The sequence below is a fragment of the Ochotona curzoniae genome, unplaced genomic scaffold (genome assembly GCF_017591425.1).
Source record: "Ochotona curzoniae isolate NIBS_2020 unplaced genomic scaffold, NIBS_Ocur_1.0 scaffold_4683, whole genome shotgun sequence".
NCBI classification, from domain to species: domain Eukaryota; kingdom Metazoa; phylum Chordata; class Mammalia; order Lagomorpha; family Ochotonidae; genus Ochotona; species Ochotona curzoniae.
Genome location: NW_024467121.1, coordinates 265,875 through 292,603, shown reverse-complemented (window position 1 = coordinate 292,603; position 26,729 = coordinate 265,875).

The window sequence follows — 26,729 nt, the reverse complement described above, 5'->3', positions numbered from 1 at the left end:
TTGCAAAAGCCCATGCTGATGATGACATGGGTGTTGCACCACCATTTTCCAGGACCCAGCGGGACACTGGTTCTGACATGCACTAACCTGGGCAGGCAGCCAGGAACTCCTCCTTTCTGGAATGCTATTGACTCCACAGCTTACCCACCTCCAAGGTAGCTCCTTGCCCTGATTTGAAAGGGAAAAACAAGGAGAGCCAGGTAAGAACCCATCCCAATCCTGCGTCACAGCCTTCATCCACCTTCCTGCCCTCTGGCTTCCCAAAGCTGCCAGCCATGCATCCATGCAGGTGCCCACATGTTGCACCATTTGCCCTGGCAGGTAACCTCTTGCACCTGCTGACCCTTCCTCCATCACTCCTCTGGCTTCACACAAGGATGGAACCAGCTCATGTTCCTTGTCACCCAACCTGGAATGATACCTGCATCTGACTGTCTTTCTCCTCCAGTGCTGGTACGACAGCATACAGGCCCGGCTTTGGGATATGAAACAATTGTGGAAATTGTATAGGCTCTAGTCAAGCATTGACCTGCCTTATTTATTTTACATGTGCATTATCTTTTAATTTCATGTTCCATGTACTTTTTTTGAAGTCCTCTTATATGTTGAGATGTAATTTTTTAAATTCTATATTCATTTATTTTCATTTCTTTGCAAGACAGAGAAAACAGGGATCTCCCATAACCTGGTTCACTTCTCAGATTCCCTCAATAGTCAGGGCCAGGCTAAGCCAAAGCCAGAAGCTAGGAACTCACTTGCAGTTGGCAGGGAGCTACCACTGGCTTCTCAGGATGCGTATTAGCAGAAAGCTAGACTTGGGAATGAAGCTGGATTCAAACCCTGGCACTCCAATATAAGATGCAGATATCCAAAGCAGTGCCCTTTGGCCCCCATTTAAAACTAGGGATGGTATTAATAAAACTTGATTAATAGGATGACTGTGGGCATAAAATGAAGCAATAATAATAATAAAAAAAACTCAGCACCACAGCTGGCACTGGTAGCTTGCTTTCACCATGGGTGTCTTTCTCACCTGTAGCCCTGTCCAAAGCAGGAGCTATACTCTGAGTTCTGCTGCCCAGCCCCTCTTGCCTGCGGGGGACCTCGCTCCTCTAGCACACTCACTGGCCCCCACTTGGTACAAACTCCTCTCAGCAGGCTCCTTCCTATCACCACTTAAACACACTCAAGTTAATCCAGTTTTACACAATGACAAGATCCAGAATGAGCCTGCCCCCACCTGCCCCTCCATCTGCCCTGTTCACTCCGCAGTGCCAAAGCATGGTTCTCTCTCCCTGTCCCTCCTTCCTCCCCTCCTTTCTGTCCCCACCTGCCATTGCCTCAGAGCCAGAGGATAATCTTCCTAGCGGCTGACTGTGTTGGTTGTTTCTCCCCAGGAAAGCTGTCCTTCTTTGCCTTCAGGACATCACATCTTGCCTTTACCTCCCACTCCCCCAGCTGCTTCTCCATCTGCTGTGTGGGTTCCTCTTCCTCTGTGAGTCCCTTGACCTCTGCCTCTCCCTGAGGGCCTGTTTTCTCTTTGAGTCTGGCTTCAGTCTGGTTTTTCTCATTTTGGGCTCCCTCCTATGGCCCCAAGCCTTCCACATTATCTGTGGTTGAGGAAGAGTAAGTCAGTGTCTCTGGTCTAGATCTCTCTCTCTCTCTCTCTCTCTGGTGCTCCAGACTCACAGATCCAATCCGTCTGCTTGCCTTTTCCGTGTACCTGCCTTGCAGCTCCCTGCCAGGCCATGTGTTCAAAATACACTCCTTGGGGCCAGCATGGTGGAGGTAGCACTCTAATCTTCTTCCCGAGGAGCAGGTATTCCATACGGGCACTAGTTTATGTCCCGGCTGCTTCATTTCCCATCCTGCTCCTTGCATTTGACTTGAGAAAGCAGTGGAAAATGGTCCCAAGGCCTTGGGCCCCTCCACCTACTTCTAGGGAGACCTGAAGAGGCTTCATGCTCCTGGCTTCAAGTCAATTCAGCTTCAACCATTACAGCCATTTGGAGAATGAACCAGCAAATGGAAATCTCTGTCTTTCCCTCTCTTTCTTTATAAAATCTGTCTTTCTAATAAAAATAAAATACATCCAAAATTTTTTCTTTAAAAAATAATATTCTTGGGCCCGGCGCGGTGGCGCAAGTGGTTAAAGGTCCTCACCTTGCACGCCCGGGATCCCATATGGGCGCCGGTTCTAATCCCGGCAGCCCCACTTCCCTTCCAGCTCCCTGCCTGTGGCCTGGGAAAGCAGTCGAGGACGGCCCAAGGCTTTGGGACCCTGCACCCGCGTGGGAGACCCGGAAGAGGCTCCTGGCTTCGGATCGGCATAGTATCGGCCCGTTGCGCTCACTTGGGGAGTGAATCATTGGACAGAAGATCTTTCTCTCTGTCTCTCCTCTCTGTATATCCGACTTTCCAAAATAAATAAATAAATAAATAAATCTTTAAAAAAATAATAATAATAATAATATTCTTCCTCTTGCCTCATCACCTTATTATTCCTCCTGTCTCCTGCTTTGGTAACTGGCACCACTAGGTCACTGAAACTGGGAACATAGAATCTTCTTTTACTCCTTGCTCTGTTTGTTTTGTTTTGCTTTAATTGGAAAGCCAAACATACATAAAGAGGGAGAGACAGAAAGATCTTCATCTGCTGGTTCACTCCCAAGTGTCTGCAATGGCCAGAACTGAGCCAATCCAAAGCCAGGATCCTCTTCCTGGTCTTCCATATGGTGCAGGGTCCCAAAGCTTTGGGCCATCCTCTACTGCTTTCTCAGGCCACAAGCAGGAAGCTGGATGGGAAGTGGAATAGCCAGGATACGAACTGGCTTCCTTAAGGGATGTTGACACTTGAAGGTAGAGCACTAGCCTCTTGAGCCACAGCACTGGTCCCTTTAATTTATGCTCTTGTCCAGTGATTCCGCCTGTAAATCTATCAAATCTCCTTGTTTTCCTAACTCTTTCTGACCTGGTCTTCTGGTTCTCATTTTCCCTCCCTACCTGGCTTCAGGCTAAATCCAAGATTCCAGAGCCTGGAGGTGGTAGCAGAGGGGCTGGAGAAGCAGTTGGGCTCCTGGTGACTTGGCACCAGCCCTTCCAACCTCAGGTTTTTCTTTTTTGTGCCGGCTGCCCTTTACTGGCAGGCACACTGCCCCGCTTTCAGATCCCAAAGATGAAGCTTTGGAGCTCTGAGTGTGAAGTTGTATGACACAGACCATGCTTCCTAACAGAGAAGAGAGAGAACAGCTCTTGCTGCAAACAAGCTCAGCTCCTACCTTTGTGTGGCCATCTGGGGAGTGAGCCAGAGGACTGAAAAAATCTCTATCTGTCTGTCTACCATTCCCTCTGTAACTCTGACTTTCCAATAAAAATAAATAAATCTTAAAAAAAAAAAAAGTAGCCAAAGCTGAGCCAGGAGCAAGGAACTCCATCTGAGTCTAAGCACTTGGGCCATCGTCAGTTACTTTCCCAGGCATATCAATAGGCATGATCGCCGTGATGGCCTCATAGCTAAAAGTCCTCACCTCACATGCACCAGAATCACATATGGGTGCCAGTCTGTATCCCAGCTGCTCCACTTCCCATCCAGCTCCCTGCTTGTGGCCTGGGAAAGCAGTGGAAGATGAGTCAAAGTCTTGGGACCCTGCACCCATGTGAGAGACCAGGAAGAAGTTCCTGGCGCCTGGCTTCAGATAGGCTCAGCTCCGGCCGTTACGGCCACGTGAGGAGTGAACCAACAGACAGAAGATCTTCCTCTCGGTATCTCCTCCTCTCTGTATATCTGACTTTCCAATTAAAAAAGTAAATAAATCTTTTTAAAAAAAAAGAGTGACTGGGTCAGAGGCTGAGTTAGAGGTTGAGTTAGAAGCAGAGTAGGGACTTGAATTTGCCCTCTGAAATGGGATGCCAACGTCACAAGCTACAGCTTAACCCACAGCACTGTGCCACCAGTCCTGAACTCACCCTTTTCCAAGAGTTCATTCTCATAGTCACCATTCTACTCCCATGATGATAGCATTAATCCATTCGTGGGGGCAGGCCCTTGTGGCCTGTTGACCTGACACTGTTGCACTGGAACGGAGGTGGGGGGGGTCGAGATAAGTTGACAGACTGTGATAGCTGGTGGACAGCTTCAGATTATCACACCTCCTCCTCAGATATGGAAGACCTGAAGACGGGAGAAGCCATGACCCAGAGATGCTGAGGTTGGAATGGAACAGAAAGAGCTGAGGGAGGGGACTGGCAGATTTGATCCTCTTAAAAAGACAAAAGTTTGGGGCCCACACCATGGCACAGTCTGTTAAGCCAATGCCACCACCAATCATTGATTCAGTCTTGGCTGCTCTACTTTCAATCTAACTCCCTACTATTGCACCTGGGAAGGCATTGAAAGATGGCCCAAGTGCCCAAGACTTCATGCTTCTTAGCTGAGCTGATCCAAAGTCAGGAGCCAGGAACTTCTTCCAGTTCTCCCACATGGGAGCAGAGGTTCAAAAACTTGGGTCAACTTTCGCTGCTTTCACAGCCACATCAGCAGGGAGCTGGATTGGAACTGGAACAGCTGGAACTTGAATTGGTGCCCATATGAGATGCCAGCACTGCAGGTAGATTTAGAATGCTATGCCACAGTGCTGACCCCCAGCCTGGCTATTGAAGCCTTCTGGGGAGTGAACCAGTGGATGGAAAACCTCTCCCTTTAACTCTCCCCCTCTTTCTCCATCACTCTGCCCTTCAAATAAATAAATCTTGAATAAAAGAATAAAAGGATTTCTACTGTCCTTTTGCATACATTGTCCACATTCCGTTGCTCCCTCTTCTTCCTCACCCTTGGCATAGACCAGGCTTCCGAGCTGGGGAGCAGAACAGTGAGCCTGGCAGAGCACAGAAACCTTCAAACTAAAGGTACCAACTTAGCTAAAGGCTCTGCCATTTTGTTTCTCTCAGCTGCTTTCTTCACACAGGAAGCGTAGAGGACTGAGGAAGGATAAGATATTACTCACTTACATTGGCCTGACATTAACATCTTCAGGATAGAACTGCAGGCCTCTGGGCATCAGATGACATTTGCCACAGCAGATAAAAATATCGCTCATGGTGTCTTACCTGGATTGGAGTTCTGGCTCTGCTTCCCATTCCAGCTTCCTGCTAATGCACACCTAGGGAGGCTGTGGGGGGTTGGCTCAAGTGCCTGGGTCCTCACTACTTTCTGGAGAGACTTGCACTGAGTTCTGGGCTCCTGGAAGAATCCACTGTGGGGGGGAGCGGGTTTTGGGGAGGGAAGAGGGGAATCCCAGTGCCTGTAAAACTGTGTCGCATGATGCAATGTAATAAAAAAAAAAAACAACTGCAGGTATGTTTCTTAAGTTAGAAAAAATATTACACTAAAAGCAAAAATGCAAATCTTTCTGTGAGTTGTAAGTTTTGCTGTATAGGAACCGCACACAAATACACCAGCTTTACTGTGCAAATATTTTCCTTGCTGTGGGGTCAGAGCCAGGTCTCAGCCCGCCTCAGGCACACACAATCTCACATTTGTTCTCAGAGTAGCCTTGATATCCATCTTTCTTCCATGTGCTTTTATATTTCATGTGTTATTTAAATCGAAACCATGTTTTATTTTTTTAAATCCTCTCTGATTTTGTGCAAAATGACTCTCCCCTGCATTTCCAATGGTAATAATAGCAGGCACTTAGCTTGTGTTTACTGGAGCCAGGCTTCACACTAAAGACTTGGCATAGAATTGTCACCACCCCCTCCACCAATTAATTTCAATGTATACTTTCATATCTTGGCAATGAGGAGTTAAAAATCCATTACAGGGCCCGGCCACGTGGCCTAGTGGTTAAAGTCCTTGCCTTGAATTCGCCAGGTTCCCATATGGGTGCCGGTTCTAATCCTGGCAGCTCCACTTCCCTTCCAGCTCCCTGCTTGTGGCCTGGGAAAGCAGTCAAGGACGGCCCAAAGCCTTGTGACCCTGCACAACCACCACCACCACCACCCCGTGGGAGAACCTGAAGATCCCAGGCTTCAGATCGGATACAACACTGGCCGTTGCGCTCACTTCGGGAGTGAATCATCGGACTGAAGATCTTCCTCTCTATCTCTCCTCCTCTCTGTATATCTGACATTGTAATAAAATAAATAAATCTTTTAAAAAAATCCATTACAGAAAATTCACATATCCACAGAATGGTTTGGGACGTTTCTCACGGAGCCAGGCTATCTGGGTCTCCTGGGCGTCAGCGCTGGTCTCTTAAGCTGCAACCTCAGGAGGGCAGCCATGTGGGGGATGGGACCAAACGGCACTCTCCTTCCCTTCTGCGCTGAGGGAAGTACAGTTTTTCCAAGCTGGTTGAGAGTGACCAGGTGACGCGGTCACGGCCAGAGGGAGACACTGTTCTCTGAAGGGTCAGCAGACCTGTTGCTTCTGGAATCAGTGGGAGACTGGGATGAACGGAGGACCATACTCCCTGGCTTCCTGGCTCTGAAACCAATCATAACGTGAGCCCCCGAGGTATGCTGCCAGGCAATAAGACCCGGAGCCATCGCTAAGGTTTTCCGGTGGATAGTCTGCAAGAACCCGAGTCCTCCCAGGGTATTCAGACTGGCTTGCCTACTTATGCTCCTCTTGTCGGGGTGACAAAAAACAGATCCCTATAGGAAGAGACCACCTCCTGTCTGTGTTTCCTCCCCCTGCCTGTGGCTGTTCCCATCTTTGGACGTGCCTATATATCAAAGGAAAGAGGCTTTTCTTTCATTTCTGACACGGCCTCACCCTTCTCAGCAGGTGCCGTAATGGGATAAGCAGGCACGGCTGGTGTCCTTTGTTTTCTGAACGAGGGCAACGGGACTTGTGCTGGAAGCACTGCCACAGGACACCACATCAGAATGTGCTGTTCTCATTTATTTTTTAATACAAACCCATTTTTGTATGCGGGCACTGGCTAGGTTACGAAATTTTGGGCGACAGCGGTCATATAGGAGGTGACACACGGCAAAGGGATTTTGTCTTCAAATTACACAGAATGCAAAACCACTGTGGCGCATGACATAGCTCCTGCATTCCTTCCACATTTATCCATCGGGCTCCGATGAAATGGATTGCACATTCTGTTTTTCAAGTAAATGTGTGTGTGTGTGTATACAAAACCTGGGTAATGTTGTGTCGAGGAGGGTTGTGAAAGCCACGGGCAGGGAAAGGGAAGAGGACCAGCAGTCAGCCTGCTCCTGCCACCTGAGGTCTGTCTCCTTCAGCACTGCAAAGCCCTGTGCAGGACCCAGCAGGAAGCAGGTGTCAGGAACAATGTGGGCCACCTTTACTACACAGGGCTCCAAGGGGATTCATTTATCTTTGTGGACTCACACACATTCACGGAAAAGGGTGGTCTTCTAGGCGGAGAAATCTTGCCATTCTGGACCCACACACTGCCGAGAAGCCCACAGATCTCTAATACGAAGAGAGAAGGCTATTGGGAGGATCTAAGAGGCAAAGACAGCATTGAGACATATCAGATCTCTCTTGCCCCCGAAAGGGCTACAGGGAGAGAGTGATCAGCAGAGGCGGGTCATTTGAATGGGACACATACATGTAATGCCCAGGCAGCCCACGGACAAAGGAAAACCCTGAAGTGGGTACATCATGGACCCTCCTTGGCTCCCCACAAGGCTGGACTTTGCTGATGGGGCTGGCTGAAGCTCTGAATGAGGATGAGGCTGAAAAAGCCCCATGGCTTTGAGGCAGCAGCTGCAGAGGTAATGCATGCAGGTTTTCAGCCATTGAGTTTTTACAATATCTGGAGCGTGATTCATGTCCAAAGAGGGATAATAACTTCTGATGATACTAATACCCCTTATGGCCATTACACCGTGGTCCTCCTGCCAGTAAAACAAATGGCTAGGGGCCCGGCGCGGTGGCGCAAGTGGTTAAGGTCCTCACCTTGCACGCCCAGGATCCCATATGGGCACCAGTTTTAATCCCGGCAGCCCCGCTTCCCTTCCAGCTCCCTGCCTGTGGCCCGGGAGAGCAGTCAAGGACAGCCCAAGGCTTTGGGACCCTGCACCCGCGTGGGAGACCAGAAGAGGCTCCTGGCTTTGGATCGGCATAGTATCGGCCCGTTGCGCTCACTTAGGGAGTGAATGATTGGACGGAAGATCTTCCTCTCTGTCTCTCCTCTCTGTATATCTGCCTTTCCAATAAAAAAAAAATAATAAAAATAAATCTTTTAAAAAAAATGGCTATTCTTGGGTCCTTAAAATTTCTATCAGGGTGGAAAAAGGCGTTTGACCAAATGTGGTTCCCTCTTGGAAACTGTGGTCACTTTTCCAAGCTATATTTGAATTTCACAAGTCCATACTTCCTCTGTTGGTATTTCAAGGAACTTGGGAAAAGTTTCAGAAAAATCTCTGGGAAGACTTAAAACTTTCAAGATCACAATTTGTGAACAAAAAAAAATGAATATTGCAAATATATGCAGAGGAAAACAGGAAAAATCATAAAGTTAATAGTAGTTATACATAGAGTAGTAGAACTACTACTATTATATATTTCATATTTTCTATTATGAACACATATCACTTTTTTTTTAAGATTTATTTATTGATTGGAAAGGCAGATTTATAGAAAGAAGGAAAGAGAGAGAGAGAGAGGAAGATTTGTAACTGGTTCACTCCTCAAATGGCTGCAATGGCCAGAGCTGAGCCTATCTGAAGCCAGGAGCCTGGAGCTTCTTCCAGGTTTCCCATGCAGTGGCAGGGTCCCAAGGGTTTGGACCATCCTTCACTGCTTTCCCAGGCAACAGGCAGGGAGCTGGAAGGGAAGTGGAGCAGCCAGCACACAAATGGGTGCCTATATGGGATCCCAATGAGTGAGGATTTAGTCACTGAGCCATTGTACCTGGCTCACCTCTTTTTTTCCTTTTTTGTTTTTAAAAGAGGTGCTGGGAAATACTTTCCCCCTCTTTCTTTCTTTCTTTCTTTCTTTCTTTCTTTCTTTCTTTCTTTCTTTCTTTCTTTCTTTCTTTCTTTCCTTCCCTCTTTCTTTCTTTCTTTCTTTCTTTCTTCCTTTCTTAAAGGTTAATTTATTTTTCATTTTAAAAGTAAAGTGATAGAGAAGAAGAGACAGAGAGACCTGCCAACTGCTGGGTCTCATCCCAAATGACTATCATGACCAGAGCTGGGCTGATCCAAAGCCAGCAGCCAGGAGTTTCTTCTGGATCTCCTAATGGGTGCAGGGACCCAACTCCTTGGACCCTTCTCTACTGCTTTTCCCAGACCATTAGCAGGGAGCTAGATGGGAAGTAGAGTCACCTGGACTCAAAGCAGCGCCCACTTAAAATGCTGGTATCACAGGTGAAGGAGGATTAGCTTGTGTGGGCCTCACATTGCTTCCTAAGATGAAAAGATTTATTATTTATTTGAAAAGGAAAGTTGCAGGAAGAGTGAGAAATAGTGAGAGAGATTTTCCATCTGTTGGTTTACTGCCCAAATACCTGTAACAACAAGACTGGGTCAGATTGAAGCCAGGAGCCTAGAACTCCAAGCAAGTCTCCCACATGAGACTGGCAGGAAATCACTTCTCGGCCTTTTGGCTAAGATCAAGTAAGAGTGGAAGGGATCCAAGAACTTCATCCGCTGCCCTTCCAGGCACATTAGCAGAAAGCTAGGTTGGAAGTAGAGCCCTGGGACTAAACTGACATTTTGTTGTGGGATGTCAGTGTCATTAGTAGAGACTTAGCCCACTGCATCACAATACTGCCTCCCACACACCTTATTTTTATAATCAGAAAACTTTATAAAAACTTTTTTTTTTGTATTGGAAAGTCAAACTTACAGAGAGAAGGAAAGACAGAGAGGAAGATCTTCCATCCGCTGGTTTACTCCCCAAGTGGCTGCAATGGCCAGAGCTGAGCCAATCCAAAGCCAGGAGCTTCTTCCGGGTCTCCTGTGCAGTGGCAGGGTCCCAAGGCTTTGGGCCATCCTCCACTGCTTTCCCAGGCCACAAGCAGGGAGCTGGAAGGGAAGTGGAACAGCCCCAACATGAATTGGTGCCTATATGGGGTCCTGGCACATGCAAGGCAAGGACTTTAGCCACTAGGCTGCCATGCTGGACCCCCAAAACACTTTTAAGAATGAAAAATGGGGGCTGATGCTGTGGCACAGAAAATTAAGTTGCCACTTACAACACTGACACCCCACATGGGCAGCAGTTTAATTCTGACTTCCCATCCAGCTCTCTGCCAATGCTCCTGGGAAAGCAGCGGAGGATGGCCCAAATGATTGGGCCCTTATACCCATGTGGGAGGCCCAGGTGAATCTTCTGGCTCCTAGCTTTCACCTGGCCCAACCCTGGCTGTTGCAGCCATTTGGGGGGAGTGAGCCAGCAGATGGAAATGTCTCTCTCTTCCCTTCTCTCTCTGAATCTTTAATTCTGCCTTTTAAATAAAATTTTAAAAAATTTTTTGAGAAAAGAAAAAACTTCAAGAGACTTCTTGCACAACCGGACAGTTGGACTCCACCTTTGCTACACACTAGTTATACAACCTTGACATTGCAGATAAGCTTCATGAAATAAGATAAATATTAAACACTTACAATGGCATAAGGAGTATTGCAGATGCTTAAAACAAATGTCCATTAGCAACATTATTCTAGCACAAATGATGTTCAGAACTCAAAGCAATATTCAGGGAATTCAGGTGTAGAATTCTATTCTGAGGAGAAATTACCTGAACTTTAAAATGAAAAAATATATGGTTCTGGAGCAGGCATTGTGGTACAGAGCTTTAAGCTGCTGCCTGGAGTGCTTGTATCCTGACCAGAGTGCTGGTTTGAGCCCTGCTGCTCTGCTGCCGATCCTGGTGATGCACCCCGGGAGGCAGCAGGTTATCACCTGCTAACCCATCATCAAGTAACCCAGACGGAGTGCCGGTGCCTGGTACTGGCCGGCTCCACCCTGGCTATTGTAGGCATTTGGGGGTGAACCAAGGGATGAAAGACTTCTCTCTCCTCTCTCTCACAGGTTCTCTCTGTCATCTTATCTTTCACATGAGGAAAAGAAAAAGAAAAAAAAAAGGTCTTAAAAATGAGCTGACTGAATAGTTTTCTCATAGCTCCTGAGGACAAGAATTCTTTTACCTCCAATTCCGTGGGTTCCATAGTAAGGTGAGGGACAACAGGATGAGAAATCGATTGAACTGACTGGGTCCCAGTGGCTGGCATCAGAATCTGATTTCCTTTAGCCACCCACTGGCATCCAAACAAATTTAAAAGTGTGAGGTTCTCATGACCATTTGTCAGGAATCCCCACACCCGGGGTCAGGTGCAGTGATGCAGGCTGGCAGCTGCCATGATCACAGCTGTTGGCCGCCAGCCCTGGTGCGAGCTATTTCAGATTCTACTGAATGTTCCTTGTTCCATTTGCAAAGCTTCAAGAAATGCTTTGAACTATTCAGGGACCCAAAGGCCCTTATAGCCAGCATTCCTGGGAGGCCAGCTTCTGCTAAGCTAGCCTCAGTGAGGGGGGAACAGCGGTGTGCTTGTGTTGGAAGTGCTGGCTATGTTTGCCTCCTGCTGGGGAGTCTTCACCTACCCCAAAATCATAAACAGGGACCAGTGCTAGAAACCCTGAAGGGAAGATTTTCAGCTTGCTCTTCTGGACTTAGTAGCTAAGCAAGTCTACTTCCCTGCAAGGTGAGTGGTGAGGCAGTGTCTACACCATTAAAGACTGACAATGCAGATTGGGGATCCATTATCCAAAATGCTTGGGGTCAGAAGTATTTTGGATTGGGAATGTTTTGGAATTTTTGAAACATGCAATTTATGCTCTATACATATAGTCTGAAGGTAATTTCATATAGTATTTTTGATAATTTTGTACATGAGACAAAGCTTTGTGGTATAGAATTATTCAGTGCTCAAAAAAGTTTTGGGTTTCAGGCTTTTGGATTTAGGATGCACAGTCTGTAGTAGTTAAGTGACTCCGAGCCTGACATGGCTCTAGGTAACTCTTACAGCACAGTCTTTATACCTACAACAACCATGCACAAGGCATTTATGCCTGCAACATCCACAGCCCGACGCACGCATGCACACATGCACGGCAGGGACAGCTGTGACCACAATTGTGTAGGGTATGCTCTCACCTCCTTGTGATGCTGCCACCACCACACCATCCACACAGGCCTAAGCAAGCCCTCTGCTTTCTCATTGATAACATTTCTCAGATAATTTCCCCCATCTTAAAATGGGCAAATATGGATGTTTAGAATGTCAAAGGAACAATCTTGGTGAATTCTTTTCCTTTTTCTCTCCCCTCAAACCCCTCCCTGGATCCTGGGTACATTTCTAGATGATCCTATATCCAGATTTCACATCTGACCTTTATGTCCTGTCCCTACAGGCAGAGGCTCTCTCAGAGTGGTTGCCTCAATTTTCTCTTAAAAGCTGTTAAAATTTTCTTTTGTGGCCTAAGGAACATACTTTCAGAGTGACCAAAAGATAGCATAGGGTAGAGAACTGACCAGAATTATATGCATTGAATTTTTTAGTGTAAGAAGAGCCTTGAGGAGTCCATTATTCATTTATCTCGCAGGCATCCACGGGCAACAGCTGACAAATACAAAATGTGCTCCTCACCTTACCAGCCGGTCTGTGGGGACCCTCGGGCAGACTAGCCACAGCCGCCCCTTCCTCTGTTCTCTCTTTCACTCCCCCAACCCCAAGCCAGCCCTCAGCCAACATATGGGAGCCTGTTGGGCTTACTCCTTTCTTACCAATGATGTCCAAGACATGTTGACAATGGGGGATTTACAACTGCCCCAAATGGAGTGCTCTGTTTTCTTTTGGATTATTCCAAGTTTGGGGCCTGTTAAAAGTTTCGTAACTACATAAATATTTATCCAGCATTTTTTGGTTACTATATAAACACAACAAACATGACATCGAACACAAACGCTGTGAGTCACATAAAAGTCCTCCAACTCCACAAGGGGTAAACTAATGAAATGCTTAGGACCGATCATTTTTTATCTTGAAATATTTTGTGTTGGGTTTCAAAAATGCTACAATCTGTTCTTTCTATATAACTGTTCAGACCTCGCTCACTGTCCATTGGCCAGCTTGCCTGGGCATGTTCCCAGATCACAGGTATGGCTGTGATTGTGCATGGTACGGGCCAATGCTTCCCTCCTATGAACACACCAATGCTAACAGCTGGAAGTTTTGGTGGAAAATGCTACTCTGAGCTTTGTCACTTTTGAAGTCAAAAGATAACACTTTTCTGTTCAAATGACAGGTTCTGGTTGACACTTTTGGATACTGGGTAGAAAGAAAGCCCCAGATATTAACTCTTAAGGACAGACTCTAGGGAGGCATGCATTGTGTAAGAAAACACAAAGTGATATATTATTGTGCATTCTTTTCTGAACACCCTCTCTGTGTGCCTTGCAAATAACTCTTCTTGCCCAAGGGATGAACTGTGCGTGTGTGTGTGTGTGTGTGTGTGTGTGTGTGTGTGTGTGTGTGAAGTTTGTGTTCTTCAGAGCTTCTGAGGTTGTCCTCTTTCTACTTAAGGAAACACAGACATATCACCTTGGTCTTGAGGGGTGCTTCCTGGCGAAACTTCCCACTGCTCTGTAGAAAGCAGTTGGTCCATGGAAAGAGTAGCTCTGTGGGTTTGGCCCTACTGCCTCAGCCCTGGCAGGAACCCATCTTACCCCAATTTGCTGTCACCACCTCTGGTGTGTGCAGCAAGATGGGCCCCTCTTTATTGCTCTGCAAGAAATCAGAAGGGAGCCAAGAAACAGATGGCTTTGCTGGACTTGATGGGACATCGTAAAAGCAGGCAAACCTGTAGCTTCAGCTCGGAGGTGAACACGGCAGGAGTTGGCTTAGTGTGTTCCACACCATGCTAAGTGTCACCCCAAGAAGGTAACCCAGGCAAGCAGTGGAAAAGTCCCTGGGAACACTGAAGGAGTGAGCTCATTGCAGCTCTTCCTGGCCTGATGCAACAAGCCCTGGGGGCTTCATTTCCCTCAAGGATTTAGCTAGCAGGCAATTACTGTTGTTAGAATGTTATTATCCCCCTTCTATACACAAACAAATGTTGATAGCAAATGGTTTAATGACTTGCTCCAAATTTCATAGCATACCAAGATTATACTTAGAGAAAAAAAAAATAGCTGGGATTTCTCAATTTCAAACCCATGCTTTAGCCATGAGACTCAGCTCTAAATAGACATGCTTTAAATGCACAGTAGGAAAATTGCAGAGGAATAATGTTGCAGAAGCTAATATCTTCTAGAACGCTTCAATGAAAGTTATGGAAGCTCACTGATAATATTGTAGCTCCTTACTTCTCCATAAACCATCTAAGAGGTGATGTGCCATTGTTTGTTGAGGTGTAGAGAGGCTGCTAGCTTAGCCAAGGACACAGTTTTAGAGGCAGAACCATGGCTAGAAGGCTGAGCTCTTTTGACTCTAGATAAGACTTTTCCCCTGATGTTAAAAAACGACCCAGGGGAGTTCTGAATGAGCATCACATATATGGGCTATTTTCACACCATGCTGTATGGACTTGCTTTACCTGGAAGTAGTTCCCAGAAGTCTCTCCTTGGAACACTCCTGGGTTAGAGTTGGTCAAAAGAGAAATTTGCACAGGATTTGAAAGACAAAAGTAAAATAACAGACCCTGCTCTCTGAAGGTCATTGTGGTCTGATGTGATGACAGACAAAATGTAGGTATGGTGGGTTCGGTTATCCTTTGTTTCTTTAAGAAATATATATTTATTTGAAAGTTGGAGAGAGAGAAAAATGTTTTCATCTGCCGGCTTACTCCCCAAATGCCTACAACAGTCAGGACTAATCCAGCCCAAAGTCAGGATCCTGGAACTCAATCTCCCACATGAGTGACAGGGACCCAAACACTTGAGCTACCACCTGCCTCCCAGAGTGCACATTAGCAGGAAGCTGGATCAGATGCACAGCCAGGGCTTGAATCAAGCATTCCAACATGGGTTGTGGGTGTTCCAAGCGGCTTCTTAACCATTGCACCAATCACCCACTTCATGTTCCTCCTCGTCCCCATTCCAGGCCAAGCAGCTCTTCCTATGACCACTAGATACAAAAGCAGTAGTTTCCCATGGATTTCAGCGGTTTTAATTCCACAGCCTCCTTCCAGAAACTGAGCAGGTCTGCCTGGCTGCCTATATCCCTCAGCACATTCACATCAATGCTTCTTGAGGACTTCACAAGCTGGTCTTCTAATCTCAACCAGGTACCTTCCCTTCCCTGGCTTTTCCTGTGATCACCTAATACAAGTGCATCCTTTCCTTCTCACACACAGTTCAGCTTCATCAGCCAAGCCCCTACCAATAGAATAACCAACATGTTACAGCGTGGGAGCTGCGGGAGAAACAGTCTCTTTTCTCAAGGGACTTCCAGCTCACTGGGGAGAAGGAGCGATTTAACACAGCCAGTTGGGGACTCAGAGCAGCTTATGGTAAAGTGACAAATGCACAGCACAATTCTTGCAGCCTGAGTGGCATCCATCTTGTAGTGCCAGGGACAGGAGAAAAAGGCCAGACACAGCTGGTGTTGTGTGACTGTTGGTCCCCCTGGGAGCAAGTGGAGGCAGACTTCTTCCTCCTCTGCTCTAGGCCTCACACTCCTTATCAACACAAGAATGGAAAGAAAGCTCCTTATGCATTGGATCATATGTTGAGTACTGCTGAAAGCAAATGCTGACATTGAAGATTTCCCTTCCAGCCAACAGAAATTCCCCCTGTCCACCACACTTGGGTAACTTGAGTTCTGGAATTCCAGCCTTGGTTAACCCAAATCCGCAAATTTGCAGCAGTTATGCAGTGCAGTGAGAGTACTGTTTTTCTATTATGCATTCCCAATATGTTCTGTCCCCAGTCGACACCACTGAATTGATTTCCCCCCACAGGTTTAACCGTCTGCATGCTGATCACCTCCTGATGGGTACAAAAAGAGCAGATTAAGATGTGCTTTCCTATTTTTCTCACAAAACAAATGTGTTCATCTTAACTTGGCTGGAAACTTCCACTCTCTTATCTCATTTTGTTGGACTTCATTTTCTTTCTGTTAGAAAGAATTACTAATACCCACCTGTTCAAGGAGCTGTGAGTATCCAGTCTTGGCTACATATCCCAGTAAGACCGCTGAATGGAAGGGGATATAGAAGTACAGATAACCCTGGGTTAAGTCCAGACGACAGGCCGGGGGAAGTGCAAACTTCAAGGAGCTCCTGGTGAGCTGAGGCTTTGTTTTGCACATGCGCATCTGTGTCTCTGGAGTGTTGACTTTGGAACCCTGAGCATACAGTGAATGACATCACAGGTAGCTCAGGAGAATGCAGGTTTATTTTTAGCTATGACCCTTGTCTGCTAAATGACCTGAATTTTAACAGAAAGAATAAAGGGAAGAAGAAAGAGAGCTAGAGAAGGTTGTACAAAAATGAGATTCCTGCTTGTTCTTAAAAAGCACACAAGTGAAACTCTAGGATGGATTTGTTGTTTCTTTTCAACCAGAAAGGTGGATAGGAGAGATGCATGAATTATGGAGGCTCTGCCTTCTTAGAAGTCTGCCCTTTCCCACCATCATTTGTTTTGAAAATGTGGTCCAATGGTCTACAGTAGAGGCAGTGATCTTTTTCAGATATTGAGCCTTAGGCTCAAATCTCATTTCTCCTGGACTTCATACAACGGTGCTTCCAAGCCACCTGTCCAGTCTGTTATGGCATTGCATGGGCTGACATCCAAGGGATCCCTGTCCACTCTGTGCTCCCATGTTGTGTGCAGACAAGGCAAAGAATAGGATCAACCAGAAAGCTGGGGCTGCTAAACAAAAAAAAGAGAGGCATGGAGAGAAATCACCCCCATCTTCAATCAGCCAACACTTTGATAGAGAACTTCTAGACCCCAGAACTCAGAGACAATCCATTTCTGTAATTCTGTGCTGTGCAGGGTGGGGCGTTTTGTTACATCAACTCTAGCAAACTAATACATTTTAGTTCTTTATGATTTAGCAAAGAGCTAAGCCTCCTGTCTAAATATTAAATGTTGCAACTGTGATATCTACAGGTTTACAGTCAACATTTGTGATAATGAGACCTAACACAGATTCTACTTTGTGTTTTCATTGGTTGTTGTTAATCTCAAGTAAATCTTTACCCCTTCAGGCTGTGTGAAATGGTCACGATCCTAATATTTGCTCTTCTTTATGTGTTATAGCAGTCAGTGAACATAGTAAAAGAACACAAGAGCTACTCCAAAAATCCATGGCAAAAGACATGTTGTGAAAAAACTATATAGGAGTTCATGTTATTCTCACCAAAATAAATATATCTGTTAATGCCATTTTTTTCTGCAAACTTACTGAAGTACTTGCATGCATGGGAAAGTGTTTTCAAGTTGTAAAGCACTACATTATTTTGTAAATATATTTTTCATCCATTAAAGCAGTGGTGATTACTGCTTAGGCTTCTATTGTCCTATGCATATTAGCGTGTCAAATGCTGGATTTCCAAATATCACCAGTACACCTGTTGATTCAGCAAAGCCGATTTTATCACTGACTATGGGAGGGGAGAACACCACCTCCTTGTAAGGTCTTAGAGAGGAAGAGGTGAGGCCGGAATTTACTGAGAATTTCACAATTTCATTGAAGGCAGATCTACTATATATGATCAGGTAAGGACTGTGATTTAATTTTTCAGTATTGATGGAGATAGCAAGGTGAGGATTTTCAAAGAGTCTTAACATTAATTAATGAGGTTTTTGGTGATGTTGGGAGTTCTTATCAAACAAAAACAACACAATAATGTTGCCTGGGAAAGCCTCTTGGAAACATGAAACACTTGTAATAAGTTACAATGCAATAATAAAGGCAGGTTCGGGTCCTTGTGTACACACAGCCTTGGAACAGGAGAGATGGTGCCTGTTCTCCCACATAGAAGATTTGTAGCGCTGGAGTTCCTGGCTGGTGTCTCTCCCCTTGGTGTTCTGTGGCTCAACTTACTTTTCTCCATCTGGGTTATTTCTCCCTAGAACAAGTGGCCTCTGTTGTCCAGAACTCTTTCATCTTTGTCCAAAAATTCATTTCTTCCCGCCTTCACACTCCCTGCCAACTTTGTCTAAGCAGGCTACATAACATTACAGGTTCCTCATTGTTACAAGAGTTGCTTTAGTTTAAGATTTCGTCCCAGATGGACAATGCTCACTAGAGGATTCTGGAGGAAAGGGGGCTTCTCAAAATCATCTACTTCCACCACTGCCACATGTGTGTCCATTGGAGCTTCCAGACCAAGAGCAGAGGGGGCTATTTGGACCATGCAGCTTTCAAACCAGGGAAAATCCATGTTCAGGATGGTAAGGATTTCTTTAACATGAAATGCAGGAGGAGGTCCACTGGTTTAGAACTCAGATGAAAGACCCCCATGTGTGGGCCTGGCATGGTAGTCTAGCAGCTAAAGTCCTCACCTTGTATACACTGGGATCCCATATGGATGCCGGTTCTAACTCTGGTGACCCCTCTTCCAGTCCAGCTCTCTGCTTGTGGCCCAGGAAAGCGGTTGAGGATGGCCCAAAGCCTTGGGACCCTGCATCTGCATGGAAGACCTTGAAGAAGTCTCTGGATCCTGGCTTCTGGAAGATCTTCCTCTCAGTCTTTCCTCTCTATATGTCTGACTTTCCAATAAAAATACAAAAATCTTAAAAAAAAAAAATGACCTCAATATGGAACTGACTTCCAAGTCTAAGTGGCCCAGGTCCAACTAATCTAGATCCAAATTCCTATACCCACACTGCTTTCAGGTCTCCTTACCCCCAAAAGGGCTCATGTTCATGCTTTAAAAGTTATTCTAAAAAGCTGGCAATTTCCTCCTGGTGCAATCCCAAGTGAATGAATGGCTCATTGTTAAGGAAGTCATTCCACTGAACGAAGTGATCTCTCCTTCAAACCCAGTTGGGAATGCTGGATTCAATGTTGTAATTAAGTCAAGTGTGTGTCTAGGTTTCTTGTCATGTATTGCAGTGCCACTAGATATTTTCAAAATATGGGTTTTTAGAGGTTCCACCAACATGATTTCTCTTTAGTAAAGTGAATTTATTATCTAGATGGCTATGTAGTAAAGGTCAATACTACCTTATTTTGCTGAAAAGATTCAGACATCTGAGATTTTTAAAAACCAAGATATTTTATGGGGAATAGGAAAAGTAGCCAGCAGTTTCTTGAATTGCTGATTGTTTGCTAAAGTTTAGACTACATCTATAATTATACTTTTAGTGTACGTCTAAATCCTACTTCCTACTTATAATTCCTGTTGATTTGTGACTGAGAAATAAAGATATAATTTACTGGCCAAGCCAGTCCAATAATGAGTAGAACAAAACAGGGTATTCGAGAGAAGTAATAAGCACTTGTGTTTTTATTTCTTTTCTTTTTTTTAAGATTTATTTCTTTTTTTTATTGCAAAGTTAGATATACAGAGAGGAGAGACAGAGAAAAAGCCAGGAGCCAGAGGCTTCTTCCAGGTCTCCCATGCGAGTGCAGTATCCCAAGGCTTTGGGCCATCCTCAGCTGCCTTCCCAGGCCACAAGCAGGGAGCTGGATGGGAAATGGAGTTCCGGGATAGAACCAGTGCCCATATGAAATCCTGGCACATTCAAGGTGAGGACTCCAGCCACTAGGCCAACACACCGCCCCCCCCCCTTTTTTTTAAAGATTTATTTTGGGCCCAGCATGGTAACATAGTGGCTAAAGTTCTTGCTTTGTATTCGTCAGGATCCCATATGGGCAGCGGTTAGTATTCCGGCTGCTCCACTTGGGACCCTGCACCCGCATAGGAGACCTGAAAGAGCTCCTGGCTTCTGGGGAGCAGCTGGGACACAAACTTATACCCATCTATATGAATTGCCAGTACTGCAGGTGGAGATTAACCCCCTGAAACAGGCAGTTTATAACATCTGGCCTTAGGTCAATTAGGCTATAAGACAGCCTGTACATAATAATGCTGATTACCTCAATACATTAACTCCGCTGCAGAAGTATGTTTACCTCAGTGTAAATATCGAAGCTGTGTCCACCCCACTTCATTTTCACAAACAACCCTAAAGGAGGTTAAGGTAGGTCTTAACAAACCCTTTCCAATGTGAGGCGACTGAATTTCAAACGAACTTGAAGACTTGCCCATGGTTATATACCAAGGATGTGGAAGCCACAAAACCAGGTCTGGAAACCGGACCTGGAAACCTGGAAACCAGGTCTTCTGAGTTCAGTGTGCATGCCCTTTGTTCAGTGCACGTGTTCTTCATCCGGGAACCAGAAAGCAGTGGGGAGAGATGCACTATGGCCTGGGAGAGATATTAACTCAGGAGTGCTGAGCTCTGTTTTTGTTGACAAGTTATTTCCTGTGAGATAAATAATATTATCACAGTGTCTCAGTAGGGCTCAAGGTGTGACTAGCTCTCAGACCAGCGAAAGTAGAATTTAACCCCAGCTGCCCCATCTGCAGAGTCCCCAAACTTTCCCTCCGTGCTGGAAGCATTAACTTCTTTTTCTTTCACCCTTCCTCCCCTCCCTCTCATTTCTTTCTTTTCTCTTTCTTTCTTTCTCTCTTTCTTTCTTTCTTTCTTTCTTTCTTTCTTTCTTTCTTTCTTTCTTTCTTTCTTTCTTTCTTTCTTTCTTTCTTTCTCTCTCTTTTTCATTTTACTCTTACATCTATTTTGGGTCCAGCATAATAGCCTAGTGGCTTAAGTTTTTGCCTTGCATGTGCCAGGATCCCATATGGATGCTTGTTTGTGTCCCTGCTGCTCCACTTCCCATCCAGCTCCCTGCTTGTGGCCTGAGAAAGCAGTCAAAGTTGGCCCAAAGCCAGACCCTGCACCCGCATGGGAGACCCAGAAGAAGCGCCTGGCTCATGGCTTCAAATTGGCTCAGCTCTGGCCATTGTGGCCACTTGGGGAGTGAACCAGTTGATGGGAGAGCTTTCTCTCTGTGTCTCCTTCTCTCTGTGAATCTGACTTGCCAATTAAATTTTTAAAAATAAATAGTTTTTTAAAAATCTATTTTATTTGAAAGGCAGAGTTCAGAGTATAGACGAGGAAAAGAGATGTTCCATCTGCTGGTTTAATCCCTAGGTGGGCACAAGAGCTGGAGCTGGGTCATCCTGTAGCCAGGAGCCTGGAACTCCAGCCTGGTCTCCCACATGACTGCCAGGAGCCTGAGCACTGCCTTCCCAGGCCCGTAAGCAGGGAGCTGGATGGAAAACGGGCACTGAAATTGTTGCTTAAATATGAGATGCCAGTACTGAAGGCAGCTGTGCCACAATGCCAGCCCCCATGTTTTTGTTTCTGTTTCTGGTTTTCAAAGAGAAGTCTATTCAAAATTCCAAGCAAATGAAGGCAACGCTGCTCTGATTCAGGGGTAGTGAAGGCACCAGGACTGCCAATGAGAGCGTTGAAGAGGGAGTGAGGTCCACAGTTGACCTGGGGAATTCCAAAGGCAAACCAGTGGCCTGTTGGTTCAGCTGGAATGTTCCAACCGACCTGAAGTAGAAATTTCCCTGGACCTTCTCTTTCCTTCTTCCTGTCTCTGTCACACCGACGTCTAAGCGCCATACCACCCTCTGGTTCCAAATCTTCTGAAGACATTTCTCTAAGGAAATCATCCAACTCTAAACAGGGTTATATCTCTATGGAGATTGTGGTGGCACCAGTTCCTTTCCTTCACCCTTCAAAATGTGATTGATCACTGCGCTCTTCTGTAAACACTGTGAGCTGTGCCCACAGAACAGAGAGCCAGAGCAGGATTCCCTAAACTCCCTTCTACAGTCTGGCCTGACAGCTGCTCCTGAGAGGCCCCTGGGTTACCAAGAGCTTGTGGCGCAGGGGCGCCTGGTTGAGGAGCAGGTCCTGTTAAGTGAGGGGTGGCCTAGTTGGTGCTATGCTGCAGGTGTCACCTGTGAAGAGAATCCTGTGTGAGCAGGTACACAGGGTGCGTGCTGGAAAAGAGAAGGGGCTTCTCAGTGCTGGTGATATCTCTCATAGCAACAAACTCTTCCTTTAAGAACCCAAACTGCAAATCTGAAGCATTTGTGGTCACTTTCAAAACTTCCTAAACTGGTCCCTTTAAGGTACCCCGGTGTGGCCCTAGAATCTCATGCCTGAGACACCTTCTTCCTCCAGCCTGGGACCTCTGAGGTATGGGGTTGCTCCGTTGCCCTCTTGAGCTCCCCTTCTTAACCCCTGCTTATAGGGCTTGGCTGGCCATGTGGTCACACCTCTAGGCATTTTTTGGAGGTCCTATTTTCTTTCTCTTTTGCTAACTTTCAAGGAGTCAAACTTCTCAGAACTTATTTTTTTTAATTGTTAATCATATTGTATTATGTGATACAGTTTTATAGGCACTGGGATTCCCCCTACCACTCCCACAATCCTACCCCCATGGTAGAACTGATTAATAAACAACTTGAGGAGGCCTCATGTAAATTATGTGCCTATGTTTATGCACATTGATTTTAAAACCACTCAAATGTCTTTTATAAATTATTATTCTTTCATATTGCATGAGATGGGGATGGCATTGCTGGGTAGTGGGTTCACTGGCATCCCACATAAATCCCGGCTACGCCACTTACCATTCAGCTCCCTGTTGACAGCCCTAGCAAAGCTGACAAGGATGGCCCACAGAGCTGGGCTCCTGCCACCCACACTGGAAGCCTGGATGGAATTCTAGGCTTCTGGCTGCTTCCGCTTAGTCCAGGCGTGACTGTTGCTGCTATCTAGCTAATGAATTAGTGGGTAAATGATCTCTCTTTCTCTTTGCCTTTCACATAGATAAGTAATCTCTCTTAAAAAAAAGGCTTATTTTATTTTTATTGGAAAGTAAGATATACAGACAGGAACAGAGACAGAGAGGAAGATCTTCCGTCCAATGATTCACTCCCCAAGTGACTGCAATGGCCGGAGTTGAGCCAATCTGAAGCCAGGAGCCTCCTCTAGGTCTCCCATGTGGGTGCAGGGTCCCAAAGGCGGAGCTGCCTGAATTAGAACCAGTGCTCATATGGGATCCCGGCACGTGCAAATTGAGGAACTAAGCCGATCCAAAGCCAGGAGCCAAAGAGCCTCTTCTAGGTCCCCCATATGGGTGCAGGGTCCCAAGGCTTTGAGCTATCCTCAACTGCCTTCCCAGGCCACAAGCAAGAAACTAGATGGGAAGTGGAGCCACTGGGATTAGAACCAGCTTCCATATGGGATCCCGGTGCATACAAGGCGAAGACTTTAACTGCTGGGCTACTGCACTGGGCCCCTGCACTGACATTTTTGAATAACGGTAATACTGTTTTCTATAAAGGATGCATCAACTTATAGTTGCACCATCCCTACACAAGGATTTTGATTTTTTCCACGTATTCAACAACTCTTTTCATTTTCTGTCAAATTCTTTTTTATTAGCTTCTTAGGTCTTGGCTGTCTTTTAGACAGGGAAATTACCAGCTTTCAGACATGTGAATTAGTGGAGATGTGTTCAATGTGAAGCAATCAACTAAGCAGGTATGCTTCATATTGCACAGTCATCACGGTTATACAAATCAAATTGTAACTGTGTAGAGGAACTAAGAATGTGTATAATGAATATAATGAAATTTTTAAAATAGATTTATTATGGGCCTGGCACTATAGCTTAACTGGCTAATCCTCTATCTCCAACTGCAAGGATCCCATATGGGTGCCAGTTCTAATTCAGGCTGTTCTACTTCCCATCCAGCTCCCTGCTTGTGGCCTGGGAAAGCAGTCAAGGATGGCCCAAAGCTTTGGGACCCTGCACCAACATGGGAGATCCAGAAGTGACTCCTGGCTCCTAACTTTATATGGGCGTAGCTCTAGCCATTGTGGCCATTTAGGGAGTCAATCAGCAGGTAGGTGATCTTTCCGTCTCTCCTTCTCTCTGTAAATTTGCTTTTCCACTAAAAATAAATAATTAATTTAAAAATAGATTTACTACAAAATAATGCATATTCATTGTAGAAAAATTGGAAATTAGTGAAAAGTAAATAAAAGTCATCTATGAATTTGCTGTCCAGAGGTTGTCATTTTGATACATAATAAATATACTTATACACACATTTATCAATGTGTGCACACTTTTTGAAAAAGATTTATTTATTTTTATTGGAAAGGCAGATATACAGAGAAGAGGAGAGACAGAGAGGAAGATCTTCTGTCCAGTGATTCACTCCCCAAGTGACCGCAATGGTTGGAGCTGGGCTGATCCAAAGGCCTGGAGCCTCTTCCGCTGGATGGGAAGTGGGGCTGCTAGGATTAGAAACGGCACCCATATAGGGTCGTAGCACATGCAAGGCAAAGACTTTAGCCACTAGGTTACCATATCAAGCATACATTTATTTTTGAAAATACTGACACTGTCCATCCTTACAATAGCCTGGTTTTCTCACTTCTTAATATGGTCAGAACATTTGCAAATGTCATCATACCCATAAAAATTCATCTGGTACTTTCATTTTAGTAGCTATCTAGTAAGAAATCTTAAAAACATAATGACTCTCCATAATCTGTTTGGGAGCTGTACATGTACTAGATTTTGGGGGAAGTTACTATGGTGTTTCCAAAAAAAAAAAAAAATTGCATCTGTTTTTACAGGAATCCTGGGAGATCCCCAAGGCTGTTATCTCTACTTCCACAGACAGTGAAAGACACCAGAGAGAGTTCTAGATTCCCTGGTCTACTGTCTTTTCTAATGGCAGGAATATTAGGAAGCATTTTTCTGAGAATGTGATTTATGGGGTAGATCAATACAAAACAGCACCTAAACTGTCAGAGAAAGAGGGAAGTTCACAATTTAGATACAAGCTCCTAAAATAAACAAAAGGGTCCTGGAAGATTGTTGCTGTATATTTCCATGAGCAGCTTCTGCTTTGAAACAGCAATCCCAATGATGTCTTGGCATTGTCAGGTTTGGGGGGTTTGTCCCTTCGTGGATTTTTTTTTTAATAAAGTGATTAAGAAATTTGGCAGTGTTCTTGGGATCCTTCTGATGTGCTTGGGGAGGATGTTGTCACTGCTGCAGCTTTGTGTATTTTGGGTCTTACAAATGATTTACCACTTACTAAATTTGAAATCCAAATTGTGAATTTGGCTCTGGTTGTTGCCAGCTAACAAATGCTATGATACTGGAAAGAAGTTAAGAAGCTATCTTATTCTGAGTATCTAACTTTATCCAGCATTACCACATAGAAACTCCTGGATTTAGGGTAAAAAAAAAAAAAAAAGAGTGATGGTTTAATTTATTTAAAACTGTATTTAGCGATTTAAAAAATCTTTTGAACTAGAAAGACACTATACCTCAGCTCTTCCAGTCCTCTGAATTTACAAATAAGGAAACAGAAGTAATAAGAGGGTAATAACTTCACAGTTGTTGTTTCCCACTTATTGACTCAGTCATCCACCCACATACTAAACCAAGTTACCAAGCAGGAGTTAATGCAAGGTCCTTACATTGCATAAGACTAAGCTACTGTTGCTGTTATTATTAGATTTATTTTTATTTATTTGAAAGGCACAGTTACAGAGAAAGACAGACAGAAATAGGTCTTCCATCCATTGTTCACTGCCCAAATGTCTACAATGGCCTGGGACTCAGGCTGAAGGCTGAAGCCAGGAACCAGGACCTTCTCCCACATATGTGCAGGGGTCCAAGTCCTTAAACCATCCTCTGCTGCTTTCCCAGGTTCGTTAGCAGTGACCTGGATAAGAAGTGGAGCAGCCAGGACTCAAATTGGTGCCCATATGGATTGTGCTTCAGATGGACACGTAACAGCAATGGCAGTCTCATTGCTCTTATTAAAAACAACAACAACAACATTTTACTTATTTGTGAGAAAAAAAAGATTGAGTGGCAGATTGAGAGAGCAAGACAAATGAGAGAGGCTGAGTCAGGCTGAAGTTTGGTGCCAGGAACTCCATTCTGGTTCATTAGTAACAGGGACCCAAGCACTTGAGCCACCATGTAATGACCCTAGAGTACACACTAGCAGGAAGCAGGATTGAAAATGGACTTGATCCAAGGCACTCTGGTGAGGGATGCAGACAGGCCAACCCCACCACTGCTGTTCTTCAGCAGCAGTGTTAAACTCCATCAGGTAGAGGGAGACAGCTCTACAATCCAACTTCATGATAGAATGTGGTGAGGACTTCTTAGCAGTTTGGACTACAGGCTACCAAACACCAAAAAAATGGCAGATGGTTCTACTTGATGATGTTGGAAGGCCTTACAGAAGAGGAAAGCTTTGGACCAGACCTTAAAAAAAATGAGGATTTTGTCATGTAAGAAGAGCAAAGGCCAATTAGGGGGCGGGGGTGATAAACAGTACAGGCAAAATCACAGAGCTTGTATGCTGGGATTACGGAGAGGCCGATGACTGAATGTGAAAGTGTGTGGGGAGTGGGAACCAAGGAAAAAGGTGCAGGTAGAAGAATCACAGGACATTGTTCTTTAAAATTCTTGTCTTGGGTCTGGGGCAATGGCTCAGTGGCTAAATCTTCAACTTGCAAGTCAGGATCTCATATGGGTGCTGGTTCATGCCTTACCTCCTCCACTTCCCATTCAGCTCCCTGTTTGTGGCCTGGGAAAGCAGCAGAGGATGATCCAAAACCCTAAGACCCTGCACCCGTGTGGAGACCCAGAAA